Source organism: Podarcis pityusensis, assembly GCF_964106645.2.
Source record: "Podarcis pityusensis genome assembly, chromosome: W".
Classification (NCBI taxonomy): Eukaryota; Metazoa; Chordata; class Lepidosauria; order Squamata; family Lacertidae; genus Podarcis; species Podarcis pityusensis.
Genome location: NC_138045.1, coordinates 23,742,297 through 23,766,013, shown reverse-complemented (window position 1 = coordinate 23,766,013; position 23,717 = coordinate 23,742,297). Strand labels below are relative to the sequence as shown.

General features: G+C 48.0%; 1 long non-coding RNA gene across 1 annotated transcript in view; it reads left to right on the top strand.

The window, feature by feature from the left end:
• Positions 1 to 22,803, top strand: part of LOC308467802 — a 56,192-nt gene extending 33,389 nt beyond the window's left edge. The window contains exons 2-4 of the long non-coding RNA XR_013981296.1: positions 17,961 to 18,007; positions 20,535 to 20,606; positions 22,745 to 22,803. This is a non-coding gene — a long non-coding RNA (uncharacterized lncRNA). The remainder of the gene's footprint in view (positions 1 to 17,960; positions 18,008 to 20,534; positions 20,607 to 22,744) is intronic.
• The last annotated feature ends 914 nt before the right edge of the window (positions 22,804 to 23,717 follow it).

Below are 23,717 nucleotides of genomic sequence, written 5' to 3'. Positions count from 1 at the left end.
TGTGATCCAGTTCTCGCATTAGTGTCCCCCATTACAATCAGGGGGATATTTGGAAATTTACTGCGTATTACGTACAGCTCTTCAAACACTATATTCCAACAATAATCTGGTCTGGCTTCTTACTCTATGGGAGGGAAATATGTATTTAAAAGAGGAATTTCCTTGTGAACATTGGAAAATGATAACAATTGTGCATACTGCCCAATATTTCTAATGCAATTAATTTTAAGGTTAGAAGACTGTTTAATACCACAGATCAAACTGGATTTGGGGTGTCCTTTTCTTGACATTTTAGTGGTGGGTAAATTATAAGTAATAAAATTAGGAATATCTAAAGGTTTAAGAGACCAAGTTTCCTGCAAAAGGATTATATTATGAGAATCAAGAAAATTTATAAAATCTGGGTCAGCTAATTTACATGAAAGTCCGGCTACATTCCAGGACATGATAGAAGGGTTTGCAGAGATCTATGATTTACGGATACTAATGGGCAATCCGATAAAGGGTGCTTTTATAAATAAACAATTGATATCCTGGGCTCAAAACTGAAAAAAAGTATTTAATAATATCTTAGAAGGGGGGAAAGCCCCAGACACTTGGAAACTAGCGGAAATAGTAGTGATTGAAAAACCACAAAAGGACCCTACAGAGGTGGGGTCATACAGACCAATTAGCCTATTAAATCAAGACTATAAGATATTTACAAAGATCCTGGCAAGGCGACTGGAAAAGGTACTACCTAAAATAATTAAGGAAGATCAATATGGATTTGTTAAGGGAAGATACATAGGCCATCCTATAAGAAATGTGTTAAACGTATTAACAAGCAGGGTAAAAGGAAAATTGGTGGTCTTAAAATTGGATGTGTATAAGGCCTTCAACACGATTAGACATAAGTTCTTATGGAATATTATGCGGGACGTAGGATTAGGAGAGAACTTTGTGGAAGCAATCCAGGAATTGTATAGAGAAGGGAAGGCTGTGGTCAGAGTGAATGAGGGGGTTTCAGATCAATTCAATATACAAAGAGGAGTTAAACAAGGATGTTCACTCTCACCACTACTATTTGTTTTTGGTTTTTTTTAAAATAATTTTTATTAACAGACCAATCAAATCAAATCACATTAATTCCAAATTACAGAGCCAAATTTTAAATTTTTGTTGGGGGTACCCATATTTCAAGTTCCGAAAGGGATCCAATCATCTTGTTGCTGCTGCTTTAATATCCACAATTCTGTCCAAATGATGTTCACGATTCTGTCCAATCCTTTCTTGTTGTTTTCCACATCTCTTCTTGTTATTTTCATATATTTTTCCTTTTTCTTTGTGGCCTCTGATAGTCTCTGCAAGCGAGTTGAAGACAAATGTTTTTGTAGTCCTGTGTGGGTTTTTCCATTCATCCAAGAGTCATATTCAGACGGCTGCCGCCTTTCATCACTTCCATAGAGAAAACAATTTTACCGTCCGTTCGTTAATCTTTGCAGGCCTGTCACTCCCTTTCTCGATCTTCCGAGGAGGTTCTGCCAGGAGTCCAGTATGATAACAGCCATAGCTTCCTCCTCCTCGATCATCAATCTTTCGACAAAACCTGCCAACATGGTGACTCTCTTTTTATAGCTGCGTCATTCCAAAAGCCCTTATTCTTTTCCAAGTCTCCATAAGCCAAACCTTTGGTTAATAATTCATTTCCACACAGTTTTTTAATCATCCCGCTTATAGTCAATTGTGCAACGGTTCTTTCTTGGGGAGGGGTTGTTAGGTAATCACATAGAGAGAAAAAAAGAAAAGTCCCCCCCTTCCAGTCCCGTTCCGACATACCGACCCTTTGATGTATCTTCTTCTTGATTTATTGTCCTGTTGAATCCAACCCGTCACTCTACTTCACAGAGGTCACTTCAATTAGCAGTCTTAACTCCCGTTCTTCACTTGAAATATGTGCATTTGCTTCTCTCTAATTGTTTATTTTGAGCTCCTGCAACCAGTTTGCGCGATCAGAGACAGCGTCAGGGAGAGCCGTCTCCCACGGGTGCTGTGCGCCTAGTGCCTTCACCCCCTTCTTTCGAACTCGGGGGTGATTTATGGCAACAGCAGGCGAGGCAGTGTTTCCCCGTTCCCTGAGGTAACAAGGGAGGTTGCATACTCCCATATCAGCCTCTTAATTACCCTGTGTGAGACGGAGAGATGGTATTGTCGGCCATCTTTCAATGCGCCCCTGGCGGCCCCCCACCACTACTATTTGTATTGGTGTCAGAGCTGGCTCCAGGTCCCAGCTCACAGAGGACCAACGCTAGCCGGCAGTAATGTACAAAAGTCTTTATTGAAGTACAGTTTCCATTTTCAAGCCGCAGCGCCCCAGCTCTACGTCTAGGGGTTAGATCGGCGAAGCTCCATCTGAGTCTCCGCCCCCTGTACACCAGTTTAAGATTCTAGCCTTACTCCACCTCTTCCGTCTCTCCTTTCTCCTCTGGGTCCTGCTACCCCCCGGGGTCCCTTCCTTCCTGGATTCTTCTGACGCTGACGTTGACCCCCCTGACTCCTCCCCCTCTTTTCGGCGGGCTTTGGGACCTGGCTCCCTATCCGGGCTGCCAACTGCGCCGCCCTCCTGTACATTTGAACTTGGCGCGCGCGCCCAGCCTTCAACCTTCCTCTCGACCGTTTCCTCGCTCCCTGATGGAGGCGTGGCCAATCCTGACTCATGTCCTCCCACTGGCAGTGCGCCGCCTGATCCCGATGCCTGGGACTCCTCCCCCCTACTGCACTCTGGTGTGGACGCTGGTCCTGATTTCCAACTGCTGCTCTCTGAGTCCCCTCTGGCCCCTTCTTCCTGGGGTGTCCCCCTCGGCACCCCCCTTGCTCTGACCATGGGAGCCCCTTTCTGTGAATCTTCCGATTCGCTGGAAAGACTCAGAGACCTCGGACCGCTGTCATCGCTAACATTTCCTTCGGACTCCTCCCCCTCGCTCTCTATTTCCTCCCTTTCCTGTGCCTCTGCTCCTGAACCCCTGACATCCATCCCCCCCTCGAAGCCCCCCCTTCCCCCCTCCCCTCCTTCAGGTGTGGGTACTGGGTGCTCCGTCGTTGTGGGGGTGAGTGCCGGATACAGTTCGTCCCCCGTGGCGTGCATCCAGCCGGATAAGTCCGGCTCGTCCTCCGTGCTCTCGCCGACCTCAATTTCCTCTGCTTCCATCTCTTTGCCGCCGTGCTCGAACCCAAGGTCCTCCCCCAACACGTCCATGTCCGTCTCTCCCCCGGTCTCCTCCGGGGACGTTGCCTGCCAAGGACCCCCCAGCCACTTCCTGCGCCACTGCTCCTCTGGTCGATCGTCCCACCAATAGGAACGGTCTGAGGCAGACCCCGAGGGTGATCCCTCCGGGGAACGTGTTTCTAGTGCCGGTTCCTCGTCCGAGGTGAACCCCTGGAATGTGCTAGCTGAAAATGTGGGTGTGAAAAGCCAGTCGTCGAAATACTCGGCTGGCATGGGCCTGTGTGGGAAAAGGGCATGAAACTCGTCCTTGAGAAGAGGTTCGTCCAAGGCATAGTCTGGCACCCAACTGTTGGCGCTGGCCGGGGTACCTTCTCTGGCGAGAAGATATTCTACTCCCTCTTCCCCCCATCTCGAGTCTAAAATCTCTGTGACTTCGTTGACGGGTTCCCGCCTTGGCGACCCCCCCCTTGTGGGCGTTTCCCTGAACGGGTCTGGTGCCGTGCCTGGCTCCTGAAATCTATGAGGTGCTTTGTAGGGCGTGAGCACTGATCTATGGAAAACTGGGTGCATTCTGGATCCCTCCGGCAGTGTCAACCGGAAGGCCACTGGATTGACCTGTGCCTCGACTTGGTAGGGTCCTAGCTGCTTATGCCCTAGCTTCTTCTTCGCTAACGATCTGGCCGGCACTGCCTGGGCTGCTAACCAAACCCAGTCTCCCACCTGTATGTCTTCCCCAACCCTTCTGTGCTTGTCAGCCTGCAGTTTGTATGCGTGCTTTGCTAGTTCTAACTGCCTCCGAAGCTGTTCGTGAACCTCCTGCAACTCTGATGCTAAGGCTTCCGCTGCCTGTGGCTCCCCCTCCCCCGCTCTCGCTAATCCCGGGAAGGTTCTGGGATGCCTCCCGTTGTTGGCAAAGAACGGTGTCACCCCCGTGGACACGTGCTTCGTGTTGTTGTAGGCGAACTCAGCGAGCGGCAGGTAGTCCACCCATGTTGCCGGCTGCTGATTTGCGTAGCATCGCAGGTACTGCTGCATGATGGCGTTGACTCGCTCCGCTTGTCCGTTCGTCTGCGGGTGTCTCGCCGACGCTAGGTTGATCTTGACGTTCAGGAAACCCATCAGCTTCTGCCAGAAGTTCGAGATGAACTGTCGCCCCCGGTCGGACAGGATAGACCGTGGCAGACCGTGAACCCTGAACACGTGGTCTATGAACAGTTTGGCGGTCTGTTCCGCCGTGGCCACCTTCGCGCACGGAATGAAGTGGGCCATTTTGGTGAACATGTCCACCACCACTAGCACTGCCGTCTTGCCCCTCGAGCTGGGTAGGTCCGTGACAAAGTCCAGGGCCACCCTCTCCCACGGTTCGAGCGGTGTCTGCAGCGGTTCGAGCAGTCCCGCCGGCGGTTTGTGCACTGACTTGGCCCTTTGGCAGGTGTCGCACCTCGAGACGTAATCCGCGACTTCCCCCCGCATCTTGGGCCACCAAAAATCTCTGGCTACTAATTCTACCGTCTTCTCTTTGCCAAAGTGCCCGGCGGTGGGTGCGTCGTGCAACTGCTGCAGTACTTTCGCGCGGAGGTCGTCTCCCGGTACGTAGAGGGCCCCTCTGCGGATGAGCAATCCGTCGCGTATCTGGAACTCGTCGTCCTCCGCCGTGCCCCTTTGCACCTCCTCCATCTTGGCTTGTGCGAAGGGGTCCTTCTGCAGTGCTCGACGTACAGCATCCAGGTCCACGGTTGCTGAAGCGCACGCCCACGCTTTCGGTGCGAAAATGTGCTTGGCCGCTGCTGGTGCCGCCTCCTCGAGGTATTGCGGCTTTCTGGACAGTGCATCCGCCATGATGTTGTTGTCGCCTGGGATGTACTCTATCCTGAAGTCGAAATCCGCAAAGAACTCCGCCCATCGTATGTGCCTCTGGTTCAGGAACCTTGCCGTGCGCCAGTACTCCAGGTTTTTATGGTCCGTGCGGACCTGCACTGTGTGTTTGGCTCCAATGAGGAAGTGCCGCCACGCCTTGAATGCTGCATGAATGGCCAGCAACTCCCTGTCCCAGATGGTGTAGTTCTGCTCTGACTTGCTGAGCTTCCTGGAGTAGAAGGCACACGGTCTCCAGTCCCCATGCGGGTCTTGCTGCAACAGTACTGCTCCCACGGCTCTGTCTGAGGCGTCCGTTTCAACCCTCATCGGTCTGCTGGGATTCACATGCAGTAGCTGCTCTTCGGACGAGAAGAGACGCTTGAGTTTCTGAAAGGACTGCTCCGCTTGCTCCGTCCAGATGAACTTCTTCTTCTTGGAGCTGAGCGTGTCGGTAATGGCCGCCGTCTGCATCGCGAACCCCTTGATGAACTTGCGGTAAAAGTTGGCGAAACCGACAAACCGCTGGACCTCCTTCCGATTGCGCGGGCTCTTCCAGTCCAACACTGAGCGAACCTTGGCGCTGTCCATGGCGAGCCCCTTGTCCGACAACTTGTAGCCCAGGAAATCTACCTCCTTCATGTCGAACTGGCACTTCTCCAGCTTGGCGTACAGCCTGTGCTCCTGCAGTCTCTGCAGAACTTCCTTGACGTCTCCCTCGTGGGTCTCCTCTGATTCTGAAAATATCAGGATGTCGTCCAGGAAGCAGACGCATTTCTTGTAGAGGAGACCCGCCAATACGTGATGCATGAAGGCTTGAAAACAGTGGGAGCCATTTTGTAATCCAAAGGGCATAACTCTGTATTCATAGGTGCCCAGGGGCGTGAACATGGCAGTCTTCCATTCGTCGCCCTCCCGTATGCGAATCAGGTTGTACGCCCCTCGCAGATCCAACTTTGTGAAAACGCGTCCTTTCCTCACCGTTGCGAGCAGGTCATCTATCTTGGGCATGGGAAAGGCTGTGGGCTTGGTTTTCGAGTTCAAAATTCTATAGTCCACCACAAGCCTTTTTTGGGGCGTGTCCTTCTTCTTCACAAAGAATACAGGACTGCCCCCCACTGCCTTCGACTCCTGGATGAAACCGCGCTTCAAGTTGAGGTCTATGAACTCCCTGAGTTCCTGCAGCTCGTCTTCAGACATGGAATACAGTTTCCCGGTTGGCAGCGTCGCCCCTGGCAGGAGGTCAATCTTGCAGTCATAGGACCTGTGGGGAGGCAGCTTGTCCGCTTCCTTCTCGCAGAAAACCTCCAAAAACGCTGCGTACTTGAGTGGCACTGCTTGCAGCGTGCCTAATTGTAGCTGCGGGTCATCCTCTTCCCCTTCCGGGCTAGGCAGAATGCAATGTTCCGCACAGTATGAGGAGCCGAAGGTCAGTTGTCGCTGGTACCACGCCAATGCTGGGCTGTGCCTGTGCAGCCAACTCATGCCTAATACTATAGGCGTGTCCGACAGTTGGGTGACATTGAAGCTGATGACTTCTCGGTGATTCCCAATTTGCATCACCATCGGAGGCGTTTGCTGCACCACCTGCCCCCCCAGCAATTCCCTGCCATCCACCGTGACAACCTTCAGAGGCAGCGTGGCTGGCAGGAGTGCTATGTTGTGCTCTTGAATGAAATCCAGTCCTATGAAGTCTGCGTTACTACCAGAGTCAATGGTAATCGGCACTTCCATAGTGAGTCCATTGGGTAGTTGGAGCGATGCTGTGAGCTGCACCACTGGTTTGGGCGGGAGGGGGTCTGTGGGCTGCAAAATCTCTGGGGACGGCTTCATTGACTTGTCTGGCTGGGCCCCAGTGCCTCTTCCTCCAACCAGACTCTGTCGTTTCCCTGCTGTGGTTCTCTCTGCTGAGTTGCGTCTGTTACTGTTGCTGAGGCTGCAGTGTGCTTGTGGAGCCTCTGGGGACACTCTTTCGCCATGTGCTGAGCACTGTCGCAGATGTAGCACTTCCTGTTCCCTCTAGGAGGCTTCGCTTTGACTGCTCCCGGTGTTAGGGCTCTGGTTGCTGACTGAGCCCTGGCGCTTCCAATCTCCATCGGTACCTCTCCCCCTCCCTGCGGAGGTGTGGATTGCGCACGCGCTGCATCCTTGGGAAAGAGGGGAGGTGCTCTCACTGGCGTACGTCCCCAACGTCCTTCTTCTCTGTTCCATGGACGTTCTTCCAGACGCACCCCAATTTGCAGCGCCCGCCGGACAACCTCCTTAGTGCTCTTTGGTCTCTCCCCCCTTGCAATCTCATCTTTCACATTTGCATTCAAGCCTTCCCAAAAAAGGTCTCTGGCTGGGGCAGAATCCTTCTCCCATCCCAGCGCATGGACTAACGCAAAAAAGCGGGAATGGTACTGCCTTACACTGGCTCTGTCTTGTTTGAGCCCATGTATGTCTTTTCTGGCGATATCAATGTCTATATTTGATAAAAAACACGAATCCATCACTTTAATGAATGCATCCGCATTTTGGAGCGCCGGATCCTTATCTCTCCACAGATTGCGCAGCCACGCTTTAGCTTCCCCATGCAAATGGGACAAGATAAACCCCACCTTCTCTTGCTCATCTCTAAAGTCTTTATCCAGCAGTTCCAGCGCAAACAGCACGTCTGCTCGGAAGTTAGGGTACTGCTGCAAATTCCCATCGAAATGAGATACCAGGCTGCCTCCTCTTTTCGCCAGCCCAATCCCCTCTGATTTGGGTCCCGGTTGCCCCTGCTTAGCAAGCACTTCCAACCTGGCTTGGAGATCCCTGCAGGCGGCAGCCGCTTCCTCTTCCCTTTTCCTGGATGCGAGTACCTCCGCGTTGAGTTGTGTCACTGCATCTTGCAGGGCTGCTAGTTGCTGTTCTGTAGTCATCTTGCCTGACTTTTGTGAGCTCGCGAAGCACCAATCTTCTTCCCTCGCTGCGTCCACTCACGTTACGAGGTTTTTGGTGCAAAACTTTTGGAGATGGAGCTTACTGTCAGAGCTGGCTCCAGGTCCCAGCTCACAGAGGACCAACGCTAGCCGGCAGTAATGTACAAAAGTCTTTATTGAAGTACAGTTTCCATTTTCAAGCCGCAGCGCCCCAGCTCTACGTCTAGGGGTTAGATCGGCGAAGCTCCATCTGAGTCTCCGCCCCCTGTACACCAGTTTAAGATTCTAGCCTTACTCCACCTCTTCCGTCTCTCCTTTCTCCTCTGGGTCCTGCTACCCCCCGGGGTCCCTTCCTTCCTGGATTCTTCTGACGCTGACGTTGACCCCCCTGACTCCTCCCCCTCTTTTCGGCGGGCTTTGGGACCTGGCTCCCTATCCGGGCTGCCAACTGCGCCGCCCTCCTGTACATTTGAACTTGGCGCGTGCGCCCAGCCTTCAACCTTCCTCTCGACCGTTTCCTCGCTCCCCGATGGAGGCGTGGCCAATCCTGACTCATGTCCTCCCACTGGCAGTGCGCCGCCTGATCCCGATGCCTGGGACTCCTCCCCCCTACTGCACTCTGGTGTGGACGCTGGTCCTGATTTCCAACTGCTGCTCTCTGAGTCCCCTCTGGCCCCTTCTTCCTGGGGTGTCCCCCTCGGCACCCCCCTTGCTCTGACCATGGGAGCCCCTTTCTGTGAATCTTCCGATTCGCTGGAAAGACTCAGAGACCTCGGACCGCTGTCATCGCTAACATTTCCTTCGGACTCCTCCCCCTCGCTCTCTATTTCCTCCCTTTCCTGTGCCTCTGCTCCTGAACCCCTGACAATTGGGTATGGAGTACTTGGCAGACAGAATACGAAACTCAGTAAAGGATAAAAGGATATAAGAAAGGAAAGGAAGAATTCAAGTTAAACATGTATGCAGATGGTATCCTATTATTATTTACAAACCCCTTAGAGGGTGTAAGAGAATTTATGATAATCCTGAAGGACTTTAAAGAGGAGTCGGGATTGGGAGTAAATTTGGAGAAGTCTGAAATTTTATTTTGGGATGTAAATAAAGAGGAGAAGAAGGAATTTGCAAAAATGACAAAGATGGATATCAACTGGAAAAAATTAAATACTTGGGGGTAAATATTATTAAAAATATTGCTAGGATTCCAGATGTAAATTACAAAGAAGCGTGGAGGCAAATCAAGAAGGATATAAAATCATGGAAAAATAAGAATTTATGTATTCTAGGTAGGGTTAGAGCAGTTTATAATAATTTTGGTACCAAAATTATTATATTTATTTCAAGTAATTACACTACCCATTAGGAAAATATGGTTTAAAACATGGAATAAGGTATTTTGAAAAATCTAATAGATATTGGATATAAGGAAGGGATTAAATGTATAAGGCTGGAGAATGAAATAAATGAAGGAATAGGAAGATAACGGATATTTAATAGAGATATGAACACGGCTTTTAAGAAGACAATAGGACCAAGGAAAACTGTGTTAGGAATCTGAAAGAACTGGAATACGAAATGGATGCCAACATACTCAAGGTGGATGCCGTTAAAATATATGCAGGAGGGTCAAAGGGAACCTGGTTGGTGGAAGAAATTAGAAGATCAGGGATTTTATAAATTAAAAGATATGTTTGATGAAGAAAGGAATTTAATTACAAAAAAAGTTTTTTTAGAAAAAATAGGAAAACAATATTGGCTGAAAGTGCAAGGACTTTATGATTTAATAAAAACGGAAAGAGCAGAGGACAGAAATGAAACTAGAAATGGTGCTGAACAAAAGACAAATGACTGAGAAAGGGATAGCAGGGATGTTATATAAACTGATGATAAGCGACAAAGAAAGAATGATAAGGATAATCCAGATTAAATGGGAGCAGGAAGGTATGATCCATCCAAACACTGCCCAAGAACTGATGAAGAATATAAACAATATTAAAATAGAAAAATATAAAGAATTTAGAATTTTTTTATTAAAATGGTATAGAACTCCGGCACAAATGGCGTATATAGTGAAAGGGTTTAGTCCCAAATGCTGGCATTGTGGTCAGGAAAAATGACTATATTCACACATGTGGTGGGAATGTAATCTGGTTAAGGAATATTGGCAAAAGATTATAAAGGTAATTTCTGGATTATTTCAAATAAACATAGAAGTTAATAGGGATTTGTTATTTGCGTGGACAGGCGGAGTCCCCAGATCCTGCACGGTCCCCCCGTCATGTGGAATAACGACTCAAGACAACGTGCTATGGGATTAAATTGGCCACAACTTTATTAAATTTCAAATGTGGGTAGACCTTGGCTCAGGCATTGGGCGTTCTCCCTCCCCGGTCCCCAGCCGGGGACCTAGGGAGCATCAGGGTTATCCAGTGTGTGGGGGGGGGGGATGGGCCGGCTCTGGAGAACATATGTTCAAGCAGAGATGGCCGCCCCCGTAACGCCGCCGCCGAAGGGGAGAGCAATGACGACCTTTCGGTGTACGGCCAAAGCCTCCCTTCAGAAAACCCCTTTAACGGGGAACCCTGGTATCGCCGCCGCAAGAGGAAGATGGACAAAAGGATTCCGCCCAAGGCCTGATACCGCCACCCGAGACCGCAAAGATTGCGTTCTCGCCGCCAAGACTACCTACATCTGAAAAACGCCTTTGCCATCCTCCAACCAGTCCATCAGGCCATGCCTGATGTCGCTTAGCCAACGCTCGTTACCAAGGTCCGATAGGTGCACGCCATCCGGCCGAAATAGCTCCTGCATGTAAACTTTAATGTTGGGGTGTTTCACGACCCGACCTCCCATGCGAGTGGTTGCAGAACGCACTGCCCTATTGATTTTTTCCACAGTGTAATTGAGTCTAGTGGGTTTGATGTTGCCACGCCAATGCAAGCGTGGTAGAAGTTCGGACCAGAAAATCATGATACTGGGGTGAGTGGCGTGTATGCTTTCCAGGTCTGCGATCGCTGTTTTGATCAGAATTATGCTTTTCCGCACGACCAAGTCATTTTCGCCGAGGTGGAGCACAACCGCGCTTGGCGGGTGGCGGAACGCAAGTTCGTGACGCAACCGAGGGAGCAGGGCATCCCACCGCATTCCACGTTGTCCGAACCAGGTAATGGAGATCTTTGGCTGCAGACCCAGATGTTCACCGCCTGGACCAGTAGTGGCGTGGATGGCCGCCCAATGCACTATGCTGTGGCCGAAGATCCACACATGTTTGGGGGTTGAGTCTGAAAGAAAGGATTATATGGTATCTGTCAGTGCCTGCTGGTTGTGTCTAATGTAGCCTTTGAAGGCAGCTGAACGCCACCGCCCCATTGTTTTTATGTGTTCGGCCGGGAGGCCGCTCGCAGCTGCCGTGGTTGCTGCACCAATGCGAAAGGAATGCCCGGAAAATTGTGCTGGGTCGCCTCCACAGGCATGTATGGCCTTACGCAATATTGAGACAAATTGGCAACGGGTCATGGGGCGGCCTGATGCATGAATGAGGAGGGGGCCTGGTCCCGGAGGACGTACCTTCAGGAATTTTCGTGTGTCCGCGACAGGGCATGGTCCAGTGTGTGGGGAGGAGGCTAGACTTAGCGTGGAACCCCTACCTAGTTGATCGGTTTTGGAGGTTCGGATTTTGACTTGTATCATGCGCTTGTCAAGGTTGATATTAGCCACAGACAAGCCCCTGCGATGAGGTGACAGTGTGCCCCCAATGCACTCTCCGATACGGAGCGCACCAAAGAAGGCCAGGGAGAAGGCCGCCCTGAAGAGCCTAACCTCATAGTTGGACCAGCAAATGCTGGGGAGCGCATCCCATATCGTCTGGAGGATCTCAATGGTTACTGGCCTCCTCTTATCTGGAATGGGCGGGTGGGAGCGACGCCACCCTGCAATAAGCTTCCTTACGTGGAAAGTGTTACAGGGGTCTGGGAACCAAAAACAGTTGCTGAAGTATGAGATAGCAGCCTTGTGCAGGCTGATGGTCCTAAGGGCCATGCCTCTACGCTTTAGGTGAACCAAATATTTTAGAACATCATGCTCCTTAGCAGCACGTCTGCGTCGTAAACCAAACTTATCTCTGAACCCCTCGAATTGGGACCATGCTCTGGTGTAGGACTGCAATGTTGATGGTGCAAGGGCGCTCAGTACTCCTGCTGTCACTTCTCTCGTCCAAGTTCCCAGAGGTCCTCCGGAAAGGCTTCTGGGAGTTGATCGGCCTCGGGTGCTAGAAGCTCCCATCCTTCTTGGACTCCCTTCTCTTGGAGTATTCCTGACCATGGGATCTCACCCAGTAGCTCCTTAAGGTTTTTGAAATTGGCCTTCTTAAAGTCCAGAGTGCATGTCTGACTACGCTCAGCTCTCCCTTGCCTCTGTATCCTGAAACCCAGGAGAGCATTATCACTTTCTCCCAAGTTTGCAAGTACTTCCACTTTGTCAACCAGTTCTTCCCTATAGGCGAGGATCAGGTCCAAAATAGATGATCCCCTTGTTGGTTCTTGCACCTTCTGCAAAATGAAATTGCCAGTGAGGCAATGGAGGAATTTGTCAGACCTTATATTCTTGGCAGAGTTTGAGTTCCAACAGATATTGGGGAAGTTGAAGCCCCTCCCCCCCCCATTACTATATCTCTTCTTTTTGAATGTTTGGTAATCTGCTCTAGGAATGCATCATCCAAGTCTTCAGTCTGGGTTGGTGGTCTATAGCAGATCCCCATAGTAAGGTCACTGTTGTTTCTCTCTCCTACAATTTCTATGCATATACTCTCAATCTGCTCTCCATGCTCCAGGTCATGGATTTCTTCACAAGTGTTTGCATCCTTTACATATAATGCTGCTACATCTCCCTTCCTGTTTAGTCTACAGTGGTACTTCAGGTTAAGTACTTAATTTGTTCCGGAGGTCCGTACTTAACCTGAAACTGTTCTTAACCTGAAGCACCACTTTAGCTAATGAGGCCTCCTGCTGCCACCGGAGCATGATTTCTGTTCTCATCCTGAAGCAAAGTTCTTAACCTGAAGCACTATTTCAGGGTTAGCGGAGTCTGTAACCTGAAGCGTATGTAACCTGAGGTACCACTGTATTCCTTTTGAACAGGTTATACCCCTCATTTCCTATATTCCAGTCATGAGTCTCATCCCACCAGGTTTGAGTAATGCCAACCAGGTCGTATTTGCCATCCTGAACTAAAAGCTCCAGTTCATCTTGCTTGTTTCCCATACTCTGTGTAGAGACAACAGAAACCAGGATTCGTTCCCTCCAGCTGCTTCTTTCCTGTAGTTTCTTGCCCTTTAGCAGGTTTCTGGAGCACCACCTCAGTTTCCTGTGCATCAGTGAAGCTATTATCCTCAGTGCCAGGTGCTCTTCTGTCGTTTGTAATGTTGTCTCCCTCCCCCTTAACATCTACTTTAAAGCTCTCTTGATCAGGTTCTTGATACTCTTATCAAACACATTATTGCCAGCCGCTGTGAGTTGCAGCCCATCTCTCACCAGAAGTCCTTTTTCAAGGAAGCCGAGACCATGATCCAAGAAGCCAAATCCTTCCTGATGACACCACCTGCACAGCCAGTGGTTTACCTCACGTATTTTCCTCTCCTTGGTCCACAACCTTCAACAAGAAGGAGTGATGAAAAGACTACCTGTGCCCCAAGTCTCTTCAGCTCCCTGCTCAGGGTCTCACAGTCCCTTGTTATGCACTGCAAGCTGTGTGTGGCAGTAATATTAGTACCCACATGAATCAGAAGGAAGGGATAGTGGTCAGTGGGCTTTATAAGACTTGGCAACTTCTCTGTCACATCGTGAATCTTTGGCACACTACTGCCTTGGTTCCCCTCAGTAGGGAGTCACCTATCACCACCACACATCTCTTCCTCCTGCTGTTCTTCCACCTGCTGTTCTTGAGTCTTCTCCACTTGTCTATTGGAGCTTATTTTGATATTCTTGAGAAGTTACAAAGGCAGGAACCTTATGGTTTGAATACTTCCTATTCCTTCCTCTCGCCTTATCATGTCTCGACTGCAGTTTCTTTTCTCCAGTATCGTCTCCATGGAAGGTAGTAAATGGGTTATCTGCATACTCACCCTCAGTCAGGAACTCTGGATCCAAAGGGGTTGGATCAAGAATGGAGAAAGACTCCTCCAAGTCTATCTATCTTCTCCTGTCTCTTTCTTCTCTGGGGGTGGTAGGAATCATTCTGTGCACTGTACCTTTCACAGCCACCTTGGTGTCAGTAATTTGCACATTCAGCAACAGTTAATTGGAGTACTTGGCTCAGGACCAATGCATCTGCTTTTATGTCCAAGGCTCAAGGTCACGAGCTGGTTTACAGTAAGTACAATTTACTCAGTTTGGAGCAGGCAGTTGCCTTTGCACTCCAACAGGAGACTTTCAGGCTTTTAGGATACAGCCGTTTTGCAAGGATGTGATTGCAGGAGCTTGCAGTCAGCAGTGAACAGAACAGAGCAGCAAGGTGGTGGGAAGAACAAAGCAACATAATTATGTATTTGTATGTAGTGTTTATTGAAAGATAGACTATCAAGTATTCAACTGCAGACATTTTTGCTACTGTGTGCGACTTGCTCACGGCAACTGCTGTCGTAGCTTCTCTGGCACAGAATTGGTGTCAATGGTCAGAGCATGGAAGCGATTTTGCAACTCCAATGACAAAGCCATTTCCGAATTCCTGAGGAGAGGGGGTTGCGGGCAGCCACCCTCCCACACACGCGGGGGCGGGCCTTGCCCCCGCGAGACTCAGGGAATCCCCGGGCGTGCCTGCGACCCGACCCGCCAATTGGCGGGCTGGGGAGGCGTGGCCTAACCTACTTAAGGCCAGGTACGCCCGGGGACCGCCCTCTTTCCCCTCGCCAGCTGGTAGAAGAATTTTCCCATCCCACCCACCCTTTAGGATTAGCTAGATTTGACCTTGCTATGGACTCCGGTTGGTCGCCGCAAGGGGCCTGGTAGGAATTTTTCCAACTTGGCGCACTGTCTGCCTTTTGGTTTTTTCGCCTACCTCGTAGCAATCGTCACAACTTTTGGTATATGGCGGTTAGGCATTGGCAGGGGATTATTGTTATGCAAATAAACGGGGGGGGGGGGGAGGAAGCGCCATCACCTTCCCCCAGAAGAAGGGTAGTCCGGTAGAGGACTCCGGGGGGCGTGGCCTTGTCCGAAACCTAGGGAGGTAAGGGCCTCCGGCACGCCCCCGAGCGGTGACACCCGTGGAATCCTAGTTGGCGTACTTCAACAGGACTCCCGCGGTTTGTGGTTAACCCTTCCCGGCCAGCATGCCGGGTAGTCGTTAGGTGCCAATGCCTAAGGCCAATACCTTCATTTCTGTAATCAATAAAGTTGTGGCCTTTTTATGCCCATTAACCTTACATTATGTGTCCAGTGTCTTTATTTCTCTTGGGGGAGGGGTCTTGCCACGCAAAGCATGGCTCATGAATGTTCTACTTCTGTGCATCAGATTCCTCCAGGGGTTCATCTATTGCAATGGGCAATCTTTCACCTCCCTAGGGGCACCCCATCTGTCTTGCTGCTCCATCACAGTCGATTCAGCTCTATCAAGCAACTCTGCATGTTGTCCTATTGCTTGAGGTGTGGCTAGACGGGCCTCAAGTTGCTGGAGCTTCTCTTCCAGCAAGACAACCAGCTTGCACTTGCTACAAGTGTACTGTTGCTTGTTCCCTGGCAGTAAGATAAACATAGCACAGATGTTGCAGGTCACTGCAGCAGCTCCCTCACCCTCCATGTCTCTTGGTCCTATGCACACCAAGGGACAGAGTTCTGGGCCTCCCCTTTAAAGTCCCCTGCTAAACGCTCTTGCAAACACCTGTGTGCACTGAGCTAAGTTTGACTGCTGCTGGCTTCTAGCTCCTCCCTCAACCTGGCTTCCTCTCAACTGTAACTCTTCCCCCTCAAATCCTGTGTTTCCGCAGAATGATCAGGCTCTAAAAGACACAAGCTCACTCTCGTCAGTCTACTCCAGCAATCATTGCTCCTGATTGCAAGGTCTCCCTGAAGCTGCAATGAGAATTCAAACCGTTAGAATTCAGGAACTGCCAATATTACAGGTGCCACATGTTCCTTGTTTCGCATCTGTAAGAAATCAATCTTTTAATGTGGCAACACCTACAATTTAGAACTCCCTGCCTATTGACATCAGGGAGGCACCTTTGCTATATTCTTTTAAGCACCTGCTGAAAACATTTTTGTTTAGGCAAGCATATCCAGACATGTAGAATGTCGACATGCATTTTAATCTGGTTTTTAACATATTGCCAATTTAAATTATTCTTTGAATGTTTTAAATAACTTTTTTGCAGTTTTTGCTGATATTTTATTGTTTTATTCTTTTTTGTAAACCACTTACTCAATTGGCAGCCAGCCAAGCTGAATCAAAATTTATCGGTCAACCTAATACAGGTTATAGCCTAAAAACAAATAAGCAAACAGATTTTAACAAGCAAAGTTAATAACATAAAACACATACATACACACATGTTTCAGGTCACAAGGCTAGACTCATAGGCTATTCTGAGTTGGGAAGCTTTTATCAAACTTAACTGGATTGAACATAACAGGTTTAGCCCTGCTAGTCAGCATATGTTTCATTTTGTCAATGCCACTATGTTAATGAATATTTTAATTATCCTTAAATCAGCAGGGATTACTCATTCCCCACAATGCACCTGCATACATCTTATGACTCTTATCTGTGTTACTGGGCAGATTTGGGAAGTAACTCTGTGTATAAAGGGCTCAGGTTACAGCATATCTATTGGACCTGTGGATTTGAGTAAAGACTTTTTGATGAGATCATCTGAGGAAGAAGTTGGAAAATTGCCAGACTTTAGAACCCAATCTTTGCAAGCAACTACTGTAAACTAGGGACTTGTCTGTGGACTTTAACACAGCAAGAACTTTGAAGCAAAGAACCCCCTCTGGACTTAGTGAGAGAAGACTACTTGTACATCTGTTTTTAAAAAAAAAGTGTGTGTGTGTGTGTGTGTGTGTGTGTGTGTGTAGTAGTAGTAGTGTATGTTGGTGGTGGCCTAGTAAAGACAACTCTGCTAAATGGCCTTTTTCTGCAGTGAGCTTAACTGTATGACAGCTTCTGCAGTGCATACACATGACCCCAACACTAAGGGTGGTGATTAGCCCTGAGAACGTATTAAAATATTTTGACCTTGGAATTTCATATAACATTATGTATCCTTTACTATCTGGCATTCACAGATACAAATCAAATCCCTGCAAGAAACTGGACAACAAAGTGTCTTTTCAGCTGGTACTGTAAACTCAGCAGCATTGGTACCAGGACATTTTTAGAGTTGGTGCCCCACCAAAGTGAAAAGCCCTATCCCGTGTCTGTAATGTGCTTCACGTTTAGGGATGGGGCAAGAGCAGACAGGGCCTTCTGCACAGTGCTCAGGACACAGGCTAGCTGGGTTTGGGGTCACTCCTCCATATATCCTCTTAGGAAGCTGATGGAGGCCACCAGCTGAAAACTCCATTCTTCATTGCCCAGTTTTCCAGAATGTTTTAACTAGTTACTGACGGACAGTGGTGTCTTGCAATAAAGAAGAATCAAAGAATGACGCAGAGTCAAAAGATTCACAGTAAAGGCAAAAACTTTACTGAGGCAACAAACTTCATTACAAGCACTGTACAAGTGAAAGAAAGAGGGAGAGAGCAGCTCGCTGAGCATAGGATTTTATCCTGGCTCAGCGTGACCTTTATGTAGTCAAAACAATATTTGCTTCAGAAGTGAACCTGCTAGAATATTCCAGCACTTTCCTGTTTCTGCTCTCAAAAACTTTAGTCATGACAGTTCCTACTTCACTTTCTGGGAACTAAAACATAATTTCTGAAATGCTTTGAGACTGTTGATGCTATTGGAAAAGGCATTAATTTCTCCCTGTCATTTTAAGTCTTCCCCTTTTCTTTTCTCTTCAGGGTAATAACCGAAGAATTCAAAGTGCCTGACAAAATGGTTGGATTCAGTAAGTATTCTAGTTTGAGGCAATTTTTCTCTTGGCTGCATAGGGGGCCTCTATGAACACTCCTTCCATCGGAAGACTAACTTGTATTATGATAGGTAGTGCTCAGCATAGCATTGCAGATTTCTGTTAATCCTTCTGAGAACATGGCAGTTTCAGGGGAAATGCTTGTCATATGAACTTTAAAATAAATTGAGGATGATTTAGTTACTTCCTGACTGCTACAGCAGCCTGTAGTTAAAGATCTTGATGACAAACTTTGCTAGTAATGTGCTGTGGGGGATAAGCGAAGGGGAAATTGTGTGGGGCATATGTGCGTGGTAAGAGGATATACCACTGAAGAGCCATTTCACAGGGAGAATGCGCAGCTTGATAATGGAGCATGTGCTTTGCCTGCTCAGGGTCCCAGCTTCATAACTGAAGCCCTGCTGGATCTGACTAAAGGGAGCTCATCTAGTCCAGCATTCTGTTCTCACACTGACCAACCCGATGCCTCTGGGAAGCCATCAGGCTTAGTATACTCTCCCTGCTTGTGATTCCCAGCAGCTGATATTCAGAGGCATCCTGGTTCCAACCATGGAAGTAGAACCGAAGGGGAGGCTTAGCTAGTTCTCACAGTGGCCAACTAGACACACATTATGAGAAGCCTGCAAGCAGAACATGTGTGCAATAGCACTATCCCTACTTGCAAGTCCCAGTAACTGGTAGCCACTGCCTCTGACAGTGGCAGTAGAACATAAGAGCTTGCTGGATGATTGAGTGGGTGGTTGCTGAACAACTCCAAGCACGCCTGGAGGATGCGGACCATTTGGATCCCTTCCAATCGGGATTCAGGCCTCACCATGGGACTGAAACCGCCTTGGTCGCGCTGGTTGATGATCTCCGGCGGGCTAGGGACAAAGGTGAGAGTTGTTTCCTAGTTCTGCTGGATCTCAGTGGCCTTTGATACCATTGACCATAACATCATTCTGGACCGTTGGGGGGGGGGCTGGGAGTTGGGGGCACTTATACAGTGGTTCTGCTCCTTTCTCCTGGGCCAAAAAGTGGTGTTGGGGGATGAGTGTTCAGACCCCTGGGCTCTCACTTGTGGGGTACCTCAGGGTTCCGTCCTCTCCCCTATGCTTTTTAACATGAAGCCATTGGGAGAGATCATCAGGGGGTTTGGGCTGGGTGTTCATCAGTATGCGGATGATACCCAGCTCTACCTCTTTCAAATCAGAACCAGTGAGGGCAGTGAAGGCCCTGTGTGAGTGCCTGGAGGCGGTTGGAGGATGGATAGCAGCTAACAGATTGAGGTTGAATCCCGACAAGACAGAAGTACTGTTCTTGGGGGACAGGGGGCAGGCTGGTGTGGAGGACTCCCAGGTCCTGAACAGGATAACTGTGCCCCTGAAGGACCACAGCCTGGGAGTCACTTTGGACTCACAGCTGTACATGGAGGCGCAGGTCAATTCTGTGTCCAGGGCAACTGTCTACCAACTCCATCTAATACTCAGGCTGAGACCCTACCTGCCCGTGGACTGTGTCTCCAGAGTGGTGCATGCTCTAGTTATCTCCTGCTTGGACTACTGCAATGTGTTCTATGTGGGGCTACCTTTGAAGATGACTGGGAAACAGCAGTTAATCCAGAATGCGGCAGCTAGGCTGGTGACTGGGAAGAGCCACTGGGACCATATAACACTGGTCCTGAGAGACCTGCATTGGCTCCCAGTACGTTTCCAAGCACAATTCAAAGTGTTGGTGCTGACCTTTAAAGCCCTAAACGGCCTTGGTCCTGTATACCTGAAGGAGCCTCTCCACCCCCATCATTCAGCGCGGACACTGAGATCCAGCGCCGTGGGCCTTCTGCCTGTTCCCTCACTGCAAGAAGTGAGGTTACAGGGAACCAGGCAGAGGGCCTTCTCAGTAGTGGCGCCCACCCTGTGGAACACCCTCCCATCAGATGTCAAGGAAATACGCAACCATCTTACTTTTAAAAGACATCTGAAGGCAGCCCTGATTAGGAAAGTTTTTAATGATTAATGCCGTATTGTGTTTTTAATATTCAGGTTGGGAGCATCCCAGAGTGACTGGAGAAACCCAGCCAGATGGGCGGGGTATAAATAATAATAATAATCATCACCTCCTAGTCCAGCATCCTGTTCTCACAGTAGTCAACCAGGTGCTGCAATAGGAAGCCGACAAGCAGGATAACCTTCCAGCAGAATATGGGAATTAGCAGTGCTGGATGGAAGTGGTCAGCTCTTTGTTGACCCCTCTTCCTCAACTTTTAGGACTGAAGGTGTGTCAACTCAGTTACGCTTAATAACCAAAGCAGGTGGGGGACAGTGAAGAACTTAAACTAAAGATTTGGGAGTGCTGGCATCTCCACCTCCTGTTCTTCAAGACACAAGTTTTCAGTTGCTCCCGACACAGATGTGTGCAAAACTTCAGTCCAGGTATTTGCTTGGGTCTTACTCTTGATAAAAAAACAAAACTTCTAGTCTGTGAGCAACAGTTAAATTCTGATCAATTGAAATTTTTGTTTTAGTTATAGGCCGGGGCGGTGAGCAGATTTCCCGGATTCAGGCAGAGTCAGGCTGCAAAATTCAGATTGCACCAGGTAAGACTATTTCTGCCTCACTCTCCACTTTCTAGAAGAACCAAGGCATCATCAAAATAACACAGTTGCTAGTCTTTGAGTGGTATACTAATATAAAACCATCAGACCAACTTAAAAGCTGAGAGAAATGTTCTGTAAAACATCCTCTTAGAGTCCCAAAGTGTTCCTCCACAAGGCTTCTTGCTTGGGCCCATCTCTATACCCTTATTTGTCCCTCTCCTTTAACAAGAGGGATAAGTCCTTACAAAAAACATGCCCCACGTTCCTGTCCCAAAATCAGAACCCTTTTTCTGCCCAAGAAAGGGGGCAGCATAGAACCCACTTTAAAAGACTTATGCTGATAGATCAAGCCCTGAACAATTTTGGGGATACAGTGTTGTATCCAATGTTATCCCTACTCAGAATAGACCCATAGAAAATAGAACATGACTGTTTTAGGTCAAGTCATTTTCAAGATGTCTGCTCTTGAGTAGGGCTAACAGTGGCTCCAGCAACTTTGGTCCCAACTTGTTCAGTGCCAGACAATATTTTTTTTTGGGGGGGGGGGAGTTGCTGCTCAGAATAGCTTCAGGATGAGGCTGGCATCACTCCTTTCTCCAAAACAATATCAAGACTGAAACTTGCAAGCTTAAGGAAATATGTGTGGAATTAGTTCGCTATGGCTAATTTATGCAGGAGATAGAATTCAAAATTCTCTGCCTCCAAAAGCCATTCTCTGTTTTACAGGTAGTCTTGGTTCTAGATCCAGGCATGGTGTATGTCCATGTGCATGCTTAAAAAAAATTATATATTGTTATTCATTAAAAATATCCAAGGTTTACACCAATTGAACATAAAACTAGACAATAAAAGCCATATAAAAGTGTTAAAATCAGAAATAGGGTAACTTGCGGAAAGAGGTATTTCTTAATTGCTTGCATAAACCTGACAGAAAAGTTTTCAGCAGGCATTTATGTCGCAGTCTCATGCTGCCAAGCCACGGCAGAGCTCAGTGGAGGGAGAAGTCAGCCAACCAACCAGCCAGCCAAGTCTCAGTGAGGTACTTGTCTAGAGGCAGAGTTCATATACAAGGTCCAGTCTAGTCCAGTCCTAAGATCAGGAGCATCTCAGTTCACATAGTCAGAAGGTTCCAGGAGTCAAGAAAGGCAAGGGTCCAAGGTCACAAGAAGCAGCAAGATCTGATCAGGAACGACGAATGTTGTTTGCAGCAACTGACTGAGGCTGGAAACCCTGCTTAAGAAAGTTGGAGCCAGGTGGTTCTCATTAGGAGCAAGACGGCTGATCAGCAGCAGGTGGAGTCACTTTGCCTTCTGCTCCTTCAGAAGCTGACTCCTGGCCCATGAATCTCTATTGGCAAAGCATTCCACGAAACTGAGCCAATGATACTAAAAGCTCGGTTTTCTGTTGTTTTCTGCCTCACCAATCTGGGGAATGACCAACAACACTCCTGCAGCTGCAGCACTCCAGGTGGTTCCTGAGGTACTCAGGGCCTAAGTTTTTCAGGGCTTCGCAAATTAATGCAAGGACTTTAAACCTGGTTTCGTACAAGGGTATCACATACTGCCAGCCAGATTTCCCTATCAGCAGTCTGGCTGCCCCATTCTGTAGCTTCTGAACCAAGGCCCAAGGGCAGCCACACATAGAGTGCATTACAGTATAATAATAATAATAATAATAATAATAATAATAATAATAATTTTATTATTATTTATTATTTATACCCCGCCCATCTGGCTGAGTTTCCCCAGCCACTCTGGGCGGCTCCCAATCAAGTATTAAAAACAATACAGCATTAAATATTAAAAACTTCCCTGAACAGAGCTGCCTTCAGATGTCTTTTAAAGATAGGATAGCTACTTATTTCCTTCACATCTGAAGGGAGGGTGTTTCACAGGGTGGGTGCCACTACCGAGAAGGCCCTCTGTCTGTTTCCCTGTAACCTTATTTCTCGCAATGAGGGAGCCGCCAGAAGGCCCTAGGCGCTGGATCTCAGTGTCTAGGCTGAACGATGGGGGTGGAGACGCTCCTTCACCAGTATCACCAGTAACCAACCAGCTGGAAGCTGCTAGGCGGTTGAGAATTATGGGACGCTCAGTATGTGTTGATCTTTTATTTATTTATTGCCTTGTCTTTTGTAGACTGTGGTGGGTTGGTGGAGAGACCCTGCGTGCTCACCGGAACTCCAGAGAGCATTGAATGAGTTGTTTTGTTTAAAAAAAATCCACACATACATTTATATAATACTGGTTGCTTCTACCCCTTCCCTTCTGTCCTCTTTCCTCTTTCCTTTTTCCATTACACTTTTTTCTTCTGTTTGTTTGCTTGCTATCATTTTTATAGCTGCCACAGATGATCAGACGGCCAGCCGTAGACTCATCATGCACTAGATCCACCCCCACCTGCCGTCTCTTGGTTAACAGCTCAGCAGTTTGACCTGTTGAAGGCTTCCTTCATATATACACATTTAGCTCCCTTTCCCAATGTAGACAAATCTTCATAGTCCTCTTTTTTTAAAAAAACACACCCTCAAGTGGGTTTGTTTGAACATGGGCACCATTATCGTTCTTCCTTTTGACTGATAATCTTAATTTATTCGATACCTGGAGATTGAAGCATCCCACTGAAAAGGATATTACTTATTTTTCCGAAGATAAAAAATTGGGAGGGAGAATAGACACAATTTGGGCCTCTAAAAAATTGACATTGAGCTTGGTAAAAGCAGAGATTCTGAATAAATCTCTCTCAGACCATAATCCAGTTACTATACACATAAGATTTAAAAAACATACGAGAGGGAGGTGGAGGATGAATGATGAACTTTGGAGAGATGAGCAAAAGGTGAATAAAATGAGGGAATTGTTGAAGGAATTTTTCAAAATTAATGAGAGACATGGGACAGACAGGAAAATCATTTGGGATACCAGTAAAGCCTATATGAGAGGAATTGGAATACAACAAATGGCAAGAATAAGGAAGGATAAAGCAAAGGATACTACGGAAATAAATAAACACATAAGGGAGAAGGAAAAAGAGCTGTTGAAAAATCCAAAACAAGAGAGTATAATCCAGAATATTAAAATTTTACAATCCCAATTAAATAATTTAATAAAC